At 50.1% G+C, this 14720-nt stretch overlaps 1 protein-coding gene and 1 non-coding gene across 2 annotated transcripts in view; one reads left to right on the forward strand and one right to left on the reverse strand.

Moving 5' to 3' along the window:
- The window catches only part of EMP2 (epithelial membrane protein 2), a 39713-nt gene that overhangs the window by 2835 nt on the left and 22158 nt on the right, over window positions 1-14720 (forward strand). The gene's annotated exons all lie outside the window — the stretch shown is intronic.
- LOC137208243 (small nucleolar RNA SNORD66) lies at window positions 9849-9924 on the reverse strand. Its single transcript, XR_010935562.1, has one exon. It is a non-coding gene; the product is annotated as a small nucleolar RNA SNORD66 (small nucleolar RNA).

The raw sequence follows: 14720 nt of genomic DNA on the forward strand, positions 1-14720 counted from the left end.
CAACAGGCCAATTTCTCACCCCAGGCGCGTGCTGACTCTCCTGCCCTCTGCGGCCTTCCTGGTTGAAGGGGGCACAGCTGAGGCCGCCTCTGTGTCATAGTAAACTCTGCCAGACATGACCAGGAAGGGAAGTCTGTCGAGACAAAAATACATGAATGCCTTTCCAGGCCAGATGGGGTGGCGGTAGATTGCTGGCTGCTTGGCGGGATTCGTCTGGAGGGCAGGAGTGCAGCCACTGTCCTGGGGAGGTGCACATAGTTGTGTGTGTGTGTGTGTGTGTTGCAACATGCGGCCGCTGCCCAGCTCTGTGGACAAGTGAGGCCTCTGACATGGGCTTCGGGGCCTAAGGCGGGATGGGGGTGGGCTCCCCAGCTACGGGGTGGTGGCAGCCATCCCCCAAAGGTGGGGTGCGGTCCCAGGCATTGGGACTGCGGAGCAGAGTCCTTCCAGAAGAGGCAGTTAAAGGTCGGCGACAGGACTCCAGTGCAGGAGGATGGGCTCCGGGGACGTCTTACTGGGCTTAGGCAATTGGCAGCAGCAGCTGGAACAGGGAGCGAGGGCAGCTGGCACCTTAGACAGAACTGGAGCCTGACGCTTGGATGTTGGCTTCATCTTGTCCAGGGAAGGATGGGGGTAGGAATAGGGGTGGTGGGAAGAGGAGGCTCCCTTTCTCACCCCAGGAGCGATGGAGTCTGCTCCCTGCAGGAGTGACCCAAAAGTGCAGTTTTGGCAGGACTGACCCATGGGGCGAATTGTCAGATGTATCTGGCTCTTGTTAGGGACAGGCCGAGGGGGGAGTCTAAAAATATCCGAGACAGAGCTGCTACCCAGGGAGAGTGCCGGCCTGGTAACCCAACACCCATGGCAGCACTAGCTCTGCTCTGCTCCAGCCACTGGGGCTCTTCCAGGCAGCCAAGCCTTGGGCAGAGGGTGGGAGAGGTGAGAGCACTCTGCATTCAGGGCAGCCATGGACTAAGATTTTCAGGGACAAAAGGGCCTTAGAAAGTCCCAGTTTGCCAGCTAAGGATGCTCAGAGAGGTGGAGTGACTCACCCGAGGTCACTCAGCAAGTTGGCGGCAGTACCTGGACGAGATCTGGGTCTGGGGACTCACTGCTGAGGAGCTTGATGGCTGGGAGTGGTCAGTGGGTTTCCAGGCCAGGTCCCCAGGGTCAGGGACCCTTATGGCATGTGTCGTCCGTCTGGTATGCTGATCGGGGAAAGGTGGGCCGGGAGCCATGCTCAGGCAGTGGGTCACTTCCCACTGGCATTGGGTCGCTCCCGGCCACAGCTGTCGGGCTCTGACGATGTCGTCCATCCTGGGGGCGGGGGTGAGTAGGAAGACGGAGGCTGGAGGAGGACCGTCTTCCCATCCGAAGACACGTGGTTTGTTCACGTGGTATCTCAAGGGTTTAACAAGGAGTTGTTGACCTGAATAGTTGAATTTCCAGGGCTCTCACTTTCCTGGGGAGGCTGGGTTTCTGTTGATCCAAAAGGGAACAGAGGGTGAAGAGATTGCCCAGCTTCCTGCCCGCCTCAGACAGGTTGGATGACATCAGCTTCTAGAAGCTTCCTAGCACTCCTGGGTCTAGAGCTGAGGGAGCGGTCGCCGGTGTGATATTTGGCGTCAAGATTGTTCTGAGAAATGTGGATATGAAACATCTATCACCCTGCAGGATGCAGAGATGGACAAGTTAAGTCCCTCAGTGAAAATTGCTTGTAGCCTAAGAGCAAGTAAGTTTGCCTGATAGAGAAGTCGCTTTGAAGGTTTCTCTTTCTGGCGCTTCTGATCACAAACTTCTCTGGAGGGCTCGCTTTCCTTAAAATGAAATTAGTTTAAAAATTTTGCAGAGAATAAATATGACCCAAAGTCTCATTCATCTTATTCTAATGAACGTTTCCCAAAGCGTGTTATCACTGGTGGTAAACAAGATCGTTTTAAAAAGTTCACAGCTGAACATGAAACGAAAAAGAATAATTATGTCTTTTTCTCAGTTGGTAGTTGGGAAAAAAACACAAACAGCACACAGACCCATAGTTTCACTACTGTGTAGGGTGAAACTTAAGTTGATATTTTAAACTTTAAAGCATTTTTTTTAAATAATGGGAGGATATAATTAATAAGCACAGGTGATCCTTGGATTTGGCACAAACCTTAGTGCAGGAGTGACTGACTGCCTTTTGGGAGTTCGCATAACTGGGGCTGAGATGTTCATCCTTTTGACAACATGACTAAACCTGAAATGTCTGTAAGCTCCCCACCCAAGCTCGTCTTCTGCAAAGAGGCCCCGAGGTTCAGCTTCAGACCAAACCCGCCACTCAGTTTCCAAGGGAGTCCTCCCCATCTTTGATGAGGGTCATCGTGCTGCCTGGATGACCTTGGACGGTTGTTCCAGGGATCGGAGGAGTCGGTGTATTGATGTATTATACATGGAAGTGGCTTGAGATATTTGTGGTTTGCTTGAACCAAAGGAAAGCCGGGGGAGGGGCTGGCTTGCCCACTCTCATCTTGAGGGCTGCTATTAAGTGACTGGGCAGTGAGCTGTGTAGGCAAAGAGGGATTTCCCTCTATTCAAAGCAGATTACAGTCCAGCGAAGAGGATGGTGGGTCCAAGGATGTAGGCGCCAGGACCGGGGTCACGAGATGGGGTTTCAGGGAAGCCCATGTCGTGGTGTTCAAGAGTTTCCTTAAGGCTGTAGGACTGGAGATGGACTCGGAAGAGTCCCTAGAATTTCCCTGGGCAGTGATGTTTCCGGGTTTGCAGAAGGGAGGGAAAGAAAAGGCCGAGGCTGCAGGCGGGAGCCCTGCCTGAGAAGCCTTGAGCGTCCAGTTAGCCTGCAGTGCAAGGTGCGGGAAGGGAGCGCAGGGCTGGGGGGGCAGAGCTGGGAGGGCGAAGGCGAAGGGGGCTTCCCTCCACATCCCAATGAACCTGGCTAGGGAGGCAGGCATGATGATGTTCACACAGCAATGTTGGGATGAAAAAGAGAGAGAAAAAGGAAAAAAGTGGAAATAACCTAGAAGCAACTAATCCATCAGTCATGTTACAGAAGTTAGAAAGAACAAGGTGCAGGGTGGGTGGGAGGGGCAAAATAGGTGAAGGGGATTCAGAGGTACAAACCTCCAGTGATTAAGCCATGGGATGTAATATATTGAACCACTAGACTTGGGGAGATGATTTCGAAATGTGTGCAAAGGTCAAATCACTAGGTAGCACACCTGAAACTAACATATCGTATGTCAACTGTATTTTCAATAAAAATTTTTTTAAAAATTTGGATCGCAGAGAAAAAAAACCTCGAGGTTCGTCTCTGTGTACCAATATAGAAAAACCTATAAGACACTATTGAACTAAAAAAGAAAGCGCAAGTAGCGAAACAATATATGAAGAAATAGGCTATTTATAAATGTCGCCGCATTCCTGTGGCCTCGTACCTATTACATGTATGCAAGAAAAGTGGTTGGAAGGATACATCAGAATCGATCAGTGTGGCTGCCGTGGGGAGAGGGGAGAGGAAGGAATGGGCCACGGGACTCCAGTCTTGTTTGTAACAGACAGAATATATTCACGGGTTACGTGTGTACGTGAAGTTCAATAATAATGAAATAGTCTTCCCTGAATTCAGTAAGCAGTGCGAGTTTTGTAGGTTTTGGGGCGGGGGACTTTAGGAGTGGGAGGGCATGGTAGACAGACTAGGTGGCAGCAGTGCAGTAATTCAGGGGCAAGGTAACCGGGACGTGTACCATCCAGCCCCCATGGAACATGCCTCTTGAAACATCCCTTTGTGGACCCCTCACGGGCGTGATGGGTTTCCTGTCTGGGTGCTGTTAACAGACAAGGGGTGGTTTGGGGAGCGGGCAACGTGGTACATTTAAGGTGTGTTAATAGGGCCATTATGAGATCTCTGGAAAGGTATCGAGGAGACCATTGAGAATGGGAGTCTGGGCCTTTGAAGAAAATTCAGAGAAACACATAAAGACCTGGGTCAGGAACTGTGCTTTAATTTTTTTGTTTTTTTTTTGCGGTACGTGGGCCTCTCACTGTTGTGGCCTCTCCCGCTGCGGAGCACAGGCTCCGGACGCGCAGGCTTAGCGGCCATGGCTCACGGGCCCAGCCGCTCCGCGGCATGTGGGATTTTCCCGGATCGGGGCACGAACCCGTGTCCCCTGCATCGGCAGGCGGGCTCTCAACCACTGCGCCACCAGGAAGCCCAGGAACTGTGCTTTAGGTTGGTGTTTGAGAATAGGAGAAAATGACTTACATTTTGCCAGTCTTAATAGCAATAATTTACCATTGCTATTAGTATAGCATTTATAGGTGCAGAGCAGCTTGGGCCATGTGCATTACATCCTCCATCTCATTTAAAACGAACAACAACCATATGAGGTAATGACTACCCCTGCCCTATAGATGAAGAAATGGGATCTTAAAAATTTGGGGTTAGGATTGAACCCAAGTCTCATGGACCCCACAGACCCTGCTCTATTGGATGGATATATCCCATCAACATCCCTCTTTTTCAATACAGTTATTTGTGTCCTCTTGAAACAGTCCTGCCCCTTTGGGCCAAGAAAGTGCCTTTGCTGCAGATGTGCCAGTGGGTGTCTTGGAGGCCGGTGTTTTTCCTCCAAAGTCAGCTTTCTCAGTCCTAAGGGTGCTGGACCACATGAGGGTCTTTTGCCCTTAACAGCCTGGTCACAGAGAACAGAACTCATGCCCACCCCTCCCCTGGGCAAAACCATCTTGATTCCTGTATTTCACGTGTGTGTGGAATGGAGAAGGGTGTTCTGGGAACTCTGCTTTGGACAGGAACCCTCTGTCTAATCGGTAATCACTTCCATTACTTCTGATGGTCTTTGTTTGAGGGACCGGATCTGTTGAGTTCCCTGGGGTAACACCAGCATCCAGCCCAGAGCTAAGGGTGCCGTAGGTGCTCAATATATCTGTTGCATGAATAGCTGAGAGAGGGTGTCCTCCCGGCTTCCTGCTTTTTAGCCCACCCCAGGGAGGGGTGGCAGAAGGGGGGCCCTCACACCTTGGGTGAGGAGCCAGCTGTAGGTTGCAGGGGTGGGGTGGGGGAGGGGTGGGGGAGGGGCTTGGGCAGCGGCTCCCTCCCCCTCCTGTAGTTGGTTCTGCCTGGAGGGCATCAGGCCCAAGTGGCACGGTCAGCGTCCCTTTATGTGAGCGTGACATGGGGTCACATTCTTCTAGGCCGGAGCCCAGAAGAGACTTAATCATCCTCCCGCCCAGAGTGTGGTCTGCACGCCCACAGGCATTTGGAGATGATTTCTGTAGCATACAGGCAAGGTTACAAACTGTAATACGCTCATATTTTTTTTAAAGTGTATTAGTAAAATGTCAGTCTCTTGGCAAGTGACACTGATTTTCCATTTATGGTATAATACACATTGAAAAATTAATCAAGTGAGTCTCGTGGTTGGTCTGGGTTTTTTTGGCTGTGTTGGGTCTCCGTTGCTGCGTGTGAGCTTTCTCTAGTTGCAGCGAGCGGGGGCTACTCTTCGTTGCGGTGCGCGGGCTTCTCATTGCGGTGGCTTCTCTTGTTGCGGAGCACGGGCTCTAGGCATTCAGGCTTCAGTAGTTGCAGCACGCAGGCTCTAGGGCGCACGGGCTTCAGTAGTTGTGGCACATGGGCTCAGCTGCTCCACGCATGGGATCTTCCCAGACCAGGGATCGAACCCATGTCCCCCGCATTGGCAGGCAGATTCTTAACCACTGCGCCACCAGGAAAGTCCGAGACTCGTGTTTTAAAGACAGTGTGGGTCATGAATAGTACAGGTGGGACACAGGGCAGAATGATGGTGGTAGTGTTGACACCATTGGTGACCCATCCAGGTCCCCTTTACTGGATGATGTGCCCACCCCCAGCTGCGGTGAGTATTGGCTGCTAAGGACTCGCAGCTTCCCCTTCTCCCCAGGAATTTCGAGAAGTCTGGAGATGCCTGGGAAGTTATGCTCCCCATTCCCTGGGCTCACGGCCCCAGGTGTGCCCCGGAGCCTGGCCTGAGCCCCCCCCAACCTCACCTGTGTTGTCCCAGGTGCTTTTTCTGCAGTTTGCAGGCACGGGATGAGGGACCTCAGAATATTCACGCTCCTGCCCTCAGAGATGAGCCGGAGGCCGTGAGAATCCCGAGGGACAGGAGGGTGCCGAGCCTTCATCACCAGTGAGGGCCCCTTACTGGACACTCTCCCGGTCATCACCTCCTCGCTGCTCTGGGCCTTCCGGGTGAGGCCTGAGTCGGGAGGAGAGCACCTGACAGGTCACCATCCCTCGAGCCACCGTGTGCCAGGCACTGTCACAGCAGGGACAAAACAGACGTAAGCCCCTGCCTGCAGTCAAGAGGGACGAGACAGAACAAAAGAAGGGACTAGAGATCAAGAAGGAAACAGCAGGTGATGTGCAGTGGTTTAAGGAAAATAAAACAGGGTCACTTATCTTGGATGGTCTGGGAAGGCTTCTCTGGGGAGGGGGCTTTGGAGTTGAGGCTGGATGAAGGGAAGGAGCCATTCACCCCCAGATCTAAGAACTTTCTAGACAGGGAACAGCTCGTGCAAACATCCTGGTGCCCTGGGTGCGGGGGGGAAAGCAAGCTCAGTCTTCTTCCCCCCGACCTTGGGGAAGGAAGGGCACAGCTTGGGGTCCTGACTCATCCCGCTGGCTCTTTGGGGCGCTCTGTGAGGGTCAGGACTGAGTGAGTGGTCCATGTGCTCATGTCCTCGAGTGGCACCTACTGTATGCTCGGGACGGCTGGGAAATGGGGTCACATGCTCCCCAACTCTTGGGGTGTCCTGGAAAGTGAGGGGCTGGATCAGTCTCAGCTAGGGGTGGGTGGTCAGTTGTAGGTGTGGGATGGTCACCTTTGGGCGCCATGGTGGGTGGGGTGGGACTTCTCGCTCAGACCAACTCGAGGCCTGGGGTCCTGACCCATGGTTTCTACCCTCCGTCCCACCTCAGGGGCCACAGAGGGCTCTTAGGTGTCCTTGTGTCAGACCCAGGGGGTTGGGGGTGTTGAAATACCAGCCTCCAGTGAACTCAGAGCTCTCTCATTGTACTTCTTAAAATCTCTTTCTTAATGAGTTTTTAAAAGTACAGTTCAGTGTATATTAGTATATCCACAGATATGTGCAACCATCCCCACGGTCAATTTTGGAACATTTCACCACGGCCAGAAGAACCCCCCCGTACCCTTTAGAGATCACCCTCCTATTTTCCCATCCCCCTGAGCCCTAATTAACCACAGATCTGCCTTCTGTCCCTCTTGATTTGCTATTCTGGACATTTTGTGTAAATGGAATCGTACTCTGTGTGATCTTTTGGGTCTGGTTTCTTCGGCTTCGCATAATGTCTTCAAGGTTCATCCGTGTTGTGGAGTCTATCAGTACTTCATTTCTTTTTATGGCCTAATAATACTCTGTTGTGTGGATATAACCCGTTTGGTTTATCCATTCATGAGTTGATGGACATTTGGGTGGTTTCCACCCTTTGGCTATTGTGAATAACGCTGCTGTAAACATTCCTGTACGTTTCTGTTGCTCATGTGTTTTCGTTTCCTTTTTAAAAATTTTTTATTGAAATATAGTTGATTTACAATGTTGTGTTAGTTTCAGGTGTATAGCAAAGTGATTCAGTTATTGTGTATATATATATATATGTATATATATATATTATTTTTTAGATTCTTTTCCATTGTAGGTTATTACAAGATCGTGAGTATAGTTCTCTGTGCTAGTGTTTTCATTTCTCTTGGGTATTTACCCAGGAGTGGAATTGCTGACTCCTACGATAACTCTATGTTTAATTGTTTGAGGACCGGCCAGACTGTTTCACAAAGTGGATGCGCCGTTTTACACTCGCAGCAGCAGTGGATGAGGCCTCCAGTTTCTCTGCTTCCCCAGGTTTTAATTCACTGTCCAGTCCTGTCCTAGTTTCTGGCTCCTAAGAAACTTCCACTGGTGAAATTCCTGTAGATCTAGAGCAGGTTGCTGGGGGCCAGGGCCCCTGGGGCTAAGCGAGGCTCCTAGGTCTGGGACAGGTTGGGCCCACCTGAGTAGGCTGGGGGATGGTGGGAAGGACTGAAGGGCACATGGGGACCACCTGAGAGAGAATTGGAATCCGCGGAAGGCAGAGCCTCCGTAAGGCTGTTTTCTGCACGATGCTAGAGTGATTTTAGGTGCTGCTGGATACGACATTAAATGACATTAAATCACTCAATGACAAAGTGGTTCCCTTTTCAATGTTCTCTCAGCTCTTGTGATTCCATCAAGGGGAAGATACCTCTTCGACTCTAGTTTTCCTTTTTCTTTTTTTTTTAAAGCTATATTTTTTTATAAGTCGCAATGTCACAGGCAGTATGCACTCTTTGAGTCTGGCGTCTTTCACTCAGCATAAGGTTTTGTGAGTCATCCATGGTGTTGTACATGTAGTGTGTTGTTCCTTTTGTTCCTTTTCATTGCTGAGTAATATTCCATTTTATGGCTGTCACACTCTGTTGTTTTTGTTCCTTTTTTGGGGGGTGGGGCGGGGGCACGCCACATGGCTTGTGGGATCTTAGTTCCCTGACCAGGGATCGAACCCAGGTCCATGGCAGTGAAAGCACTGAGTCCTAACCACTGGCCGCCAGGGATTCCATCAAGGAGAAGACGTCTCTTCGACCTTACTTTTCCTTCTTTAACCAGACAGAGCAGGTCTTCGCTCAGCCCTTTGGTGGACAACAGCATTGAACCAGAACTTGTGAACTGTTTTGCAGGGGGTGGCTATTAATTTTCACGATCAATCTCTGTGGCAGGTCATGCTGATTCTCCATTCCCAGGAGCAAAATATTTCTTCCTGAAATACATGTATTTCTGTTAGAGAGTGGGTTTATTTAATGACAGATATGAAGTGAAATCTCACGGTGGTACTCAGGAAGGAGGTAAGCCAGTGACTGAAGTTTGGAAAACCTTCTAATGTTTAGGGCCCGATTATCAGGTGCCGTGTCAGGAAGTGGTGAGGTCTCCATTCCTGGGGCCCATACAAATGGAAACTGGTTGCTATAAAAATAATCCAGGCAGAGGCTGGGGCAGGGGCGGTTCTGCATGATCACACAGCGCCTTTCAGCTAAGACTGCATGAGTCTGCAGTTCTCATTGTGTGGGGTCTGTTTCCCAATTCCACGGCTGGACTGTGTCATAGCTGCAGACACACGTCATCAGAGGTTCCCCAGTCGGAAGGGCAAGAGGTTTGGGAGCCTGCCTTTCTTTCCAGCAGGGCAACCTCACAGTCCCCTGGGCCATGCTGGTGGGGAAATGTTAGAGTGTCATTTCAAGTTCATGGGGATGGCTCCCTAGCTGGCTCAGCATCTGCCTGATCTTGGGTGTTTAATAGAGGGCATCCCTTCCTGTTATTGCCCCCAAACCCCTAGTTAAAGGACATGACCTGCCAGCTCTCAGGTTAGTGAGTCTGTATGGGCTGGGTACCCCAATGGATAGACGCTGTGTTTAAGCAGGGTTCTCCCAGAAATAGAACCAATAGGGTGTGTGTGTGTGTGTGTGTGTGTGTGTGTGTGTGTGTGTGTGTGTGTGTGTGTGTGTGTGTTTATAGAGAGAGAGAGAGGGGTTTATTTTAAGGAATTGGCTCGCGCAGTTATGAAGGCTAGCAAGTCCAAAATCAGCAGGGTAGGCTGGTAGGCTGGGGACCCAGGGAAGAGCTGATGTTGCAATTCAAGTCCAAAGGCTGCTCGGGGGTGAGGGGGATGTCAGTGTTTTGTTCTATTTGGACCTTCACCTGATCAGATGAGGCCCACCCACATTATGGAGGGCAATCTGCTTTACTCAAAGCCCACTGATTTAAATCGTCATCTCATCCAAAGACACCCTCACAGAAACTCTGTGACCCAGCCACGTTGACACAGAAAATTAATGATCACAGATACTTCAGGTGGACTAGATACACAGCATTAAATAAGATAGAATCCCTTTTAAATCATTCTCTTTTAAATTCCCTCCCAACCCTCCAAGGAGAAAATCTCAGTTTTGTGCTAACATGTCTTTAATAAAACTTCCCAAACACACGTGACATCCTGCTTCAGCAAAGGGAAAGGAAGCTGGCCTTGGACTCAGAGTCTTGAGCAGCAGCAGTTTCTAGCTCGAATTGAATAACATTGTTCTGTTTTCCTTGTATTTCTTTCTTCCCAGCACCCTCTATTTATGGCAGGCAACTGCTAACTTTCCATTTCGGTTGTGATATAAGGTTTCTTTTTATAAAAATGTAAGTTTAAAAAGTGAGTAGGCTACTAGTAACACAGGTGGTACATGGATATACCTGAGATTCTGCAGGTGGTGCAGGAATGGCTGACTGGGGGACCATTGACGCAAGCACAGTGAGGACGGTGCCTGAAATATCCCCTAACTGTCCACATGCCTTGAGCTGCCTGTTGTCTGTTTGCACTTCTTCCCCTCTGGAGACAGCTGGGTGATTTATTTCCACTTGATGACTGCCACCTGAAAGTGGCAGTGGACAAGGAGAGAACTCTGTGGGGAGGGGAAAGGTCTGGAGGCGGCAGTTCTAAGAAACTCCTCGACTGTGATGCTGGTCATGATCGGTGCATGTACAAAGCACTTGCTTTGTGCCAGATGCTGTTCTAAGCACTATCACTCTGTTATCTCCCAGTGGTCCTAGGAGGTGGGCATACCATTGTCATCCCCATTGTACAGATGAGGAAACTGAGGCATTGAGCTGTTAGGCTGCTAGACTGCGGTCCAGTCTGGCTCTGTCTGTGCTCTTCTGTGTTTTGCATGTATTACTTCCTGCTGGTCTTCTCGCCTTTGTCCCCTTCATGGGTTAACTTACCTGGAGGTGGAGGCCTGGCTTCCTGGTCCTGGGACCCCTTGGGTCTGGCTGAGTTGTAGGCAGTGATTCCCAGTCCCTAACTTGCTGGCAAAATTCACCCACAGAAATGACAGTTTAGGAAAGATGAAAAGGCTGCTAAAGTGAGTGCCTCTGATCTCCTGAGGGTTACTTGAAAGTCACTAATACGAGATGCTCTGTGAAGGGAAGAGCATTCCTAACCAAATGGCTGTGAGGACGGCAAACACCCCGAGTCTGACACCTGCCCCTCCTCAGCCACCTAATCTGAATGACATGTTGAGTGCCTGCAGGTCCCAGCCTTCTCTGGGCCTGGGGTGTGGGTTTAGTGGGTGGCATAATTATAGGGAGCTCCTTGGATGACAGCAGCCAGCAGGGAGCTCTTTAATTGATGGGGTCAGACAGCAGTCATTGGCAGAATGGCGGTTGTTAGCTCTTCCGCCAAAGCCGTGCAAACTAGCAGGCATTCACCAAGTGTTTGCTGAGTAGCCTTGGGCACTGGGGATGAGCAAGACACGGTTTCTGTCTTTGAGGAACTCTGAATCTAACAACGCAGAGTTTCCCCTGTGTCAGTTGGCTCTTGCTGTGTAACAAACCATCCTGAAATGCACAGGCACATTTCGTTTTATTGCCCCTTCTCTTGACTGCACTTTGCAGATACTGCGTTTTTTATAAATTAAAGGTTTGTGGCCACTCTGCTTTGAGCAGGGCTACTGGCACCATTTTTCTGACAGCATTTGCTCACTTTATGTCTGTCACATTTTGGTAATTCTCACAACATTTCAAACTTTTTCATTATTATTATATTTGTTATGTGATCTGTGGTCTTTGATGTTACTACTACAATTCGCTGAAGGCTCAGATGATGGTTAGCAATTTTTATAGTAAAGTATTTAAAAATTAAGGTATGTACATTGTTTATTTAGACATAACGCTATTGCACACTTCATAGACTACAGTGTAGTGTAAACGTAACTTTTATATGCACTGGGAAACCAAAAAAGTCACATGACTCACCTTACTGTGATATTCGCTTTACTGCGGTGGTCTGGAACTGAACCTGCAGTATCTCCGAGGCTGTAATGGCTTAAAAGAGAAAACATTTAGTTCATTCTGTAGGTGGGCAATATGGGCTGGGCTTAGCTGGTCTCTCTCATGTCTCTGTGGCCAGCAGGTGGGTCAGCTGGGGGCTGGCTGGTCTTAGGTGGCCCTTGCTGGAGAAAAGCTCATCTGTGCTCCATGTAATCTCCTACCATCCAGCAGGCCAGGCTGGGCTCGTTGGCGTGGTAGCTGAGCAGACAGGAAGTGTGTGAGGCTTCCTGAGGCCTGGGCTCAGAATTGGAACTTTTGCTGCCTTCTATCGATAAAAGAAATCACAAGGGCAGTCAGGTTCAGTGGGTGGGGAAATAGATTCCACTTCTTAATAGGAGGATTCAATTTGCTGATGACACTTTGTTAAAACCTTTTGCAGGTATGAATATAAGAAATCCTGGTCTGTGTTTTTCCTGTCTTTGGAACGCCGTGCCTGGTTTGGGGATCAGGGTGATGCAGGCCTCACAGGATGGGTTGGGAGCCGTTCCCTCCTCTTCGAGTTTCTGGAAGAGTGTGTGTAGAGTTGGTATTATTCTTCCTTAAATGTTTGGCAGGCTTCACCAGTGAGGCCATCTGGGCCTGGAGTTCTCTCTCCGGGAAGGGACTCCAGAGCTTTGATAAATATTTCTTTCTTCTTGTATTGCCAAACTGGAAGGAAAAGTCTGGCTCCATTTCTTGACTCCTTTTTAATTTATTTTTCAACATTAAAAAAAAATGAAGTGTAGTTGATTTACAATGTTCGTTAACATTTCTTGACTTCTTTAGCACTTTAGCCCCTTGAAATCTGGCTCCTCCCTCCCTCCCTCCCTCCCTCCCTCCCTCCCTCCCTCCCTTTGCTTCATTCATTCAGCACATTTGTTGAGCACCATCTATAAACTAGACACTGTTGTAAGTGCTGAGAATAGCGACCTGCAGAACCTGCCAGGTCCCTGACACTGTGGCCGGGGGGGAAAGTTAACCCCCAAATGACAACTACAACGTAACATCGGGCCATGAGAGGTGCTAAGAGGAGAAAAATAAAGAAGGACTTTAGTTTACTTCACTAAAATTGTTATTACCAAGTTGGCCAGTGAGCTAATTTTCCATCCTGATTCCTTTTTCCTACTCTGTCTCTCTCTCTCTGTCTCTGTCTCTCTGTCTCTGTCTCTGTCTCTGTCTCTGTCTCTGTCTCTCTCTCTCTCTCTCTCTCGGCTTTGGGGTCCCACCATCCGCTTTTGGTTTTCCCCCGACCGCCCCTCTCTCCCAGCCCTTTCTCCGTGGTGCTGTTTCATAGTTACTAGCGGCTGTATCTCACATCCACACACCCACGACACAGGGATTTCTGTGCCCAGCTCCTGTCTCCTCCTGGGTGACAGTGCCGCCCATATTTCCAGTTGCCCGGGAGCATCTTCACCGCTGGTAACCAGACATGTCTAACGCCGGTGAACTGTTTCCCTCACCCTTCAAATGTGCTCTTCCAAGCACGTTAGTGGAACCAGCGGCCACTGTGAGCCCCCAGAATCCTTTGCCCGACGCCCCACCCATCCCCGGGTCCTGCTGATTCTCCTTCTGAAGAGTCTCCGTCCCGCCCTTCTGCTCACCTCCCAGTTTTCACCTTCATCTGAACCCTCTCCTTTTCTCACCAGGGCTTCTCTGACAGCTTCCCCCAGTTCGTCTCCTTCTAATCCATCCTCCTGATTGTGGCCTGTTTCTCTTCTACAGGCAGATCTTATTCCTTTCCTGCTTCAAAGCCTTCCCCCTCTCCCCACTGCCCCAGGATAACACTCAAACGTCCAAGGCCCATCGAGCTTTTCATCTGGCCTAGAGTTCTGGCTCAGCCCCGGGCCCTGCCCAGTTCACCCCCTGCTCACAACTGGTAATGCTTCTGTGCTTCGGAGCATCCCGTTCCCTTTGCCTGCAACACCCTGTCCCCACGGCTCTGCCTGGCAACCCGCCCATCGTTTGAGACCTAGTCCAGATGTTGCTTCCTCCATGGAGCCTCTGATGCTGCCCTGACCCCAGCATGGGGCGAGTCACACTTTCCTTTACGTTCTCACAGCACGCATGTCATCACATCATGTTTATTTATTTATACGCCCTTGTTCTTTATGTACCTGGCAGCTCCCATGGGACGTGGAGCCTGCCTTACTCACCCGCGTGTCACCAGGGACTGGTAAGCGGTGGGCGCTCAGTGAGTGCTTGTTGCCTGACATGTAATGATGGCCAGATCCAAAGCCACATGTGGCCCCAGGACTTTGGACCCATCTCCTGATCAGGCCGGAGGATGACAGGATCCCAAAAGGGAAGAGAAATTCGGATTTAAGGTGGGCAACATGGTGGCTTCTCGGATGGCAGATTGTCTAACTTCAAATCCCAGCTCCAGCCTTTACTAGCTGTGTGGTCTTAGAGGAGTTGCTTAACCTCTCTGAGCCTTATTTTCTTTACCTATAAAATGAGGCTAACTATAGCACCTACAGCATAGTGTTTTTGTGAGGAATGCATAAGTTAGTACATGTGCCTGGCACATACTAGGCAATAAATGTTGGCTATCATTATTGCTGATATAGTAGTTATTATTATTACAGTGGATTGAAAGACTCAGACAGAATCGTCCTCAGTGGCTTCTGCCCTGGAGCACTGCCAAATCCCAGTGTCCATTTCCGGACAGAGGCAAGCATTGGCTCTGTGCCTAGAAGCCCCAGACGCGGTGAGCACAAAGCTGGGCCACCCAGGGCGAAGGGCTTCCATCATCACCAGGGCATCTTGGACGCCTGGCCATTCGGGCTGGTTGG

The sequence above is a fragment of the Pseudorca crassidens genome, chromosome 15, assembly GCF_039906515.1.
Source record: "Pseudorca crassidens isolate mPseCra1 chromosome 15, mPseCra1.hap1, whole genome shotgun sequence".
Lineage (NCBI taxonomy): Eukaryota > Metazoa > Chordata > Mammalia > Artiodactyla > Delphinidae > Pseudorca > Pseudorca crassidens.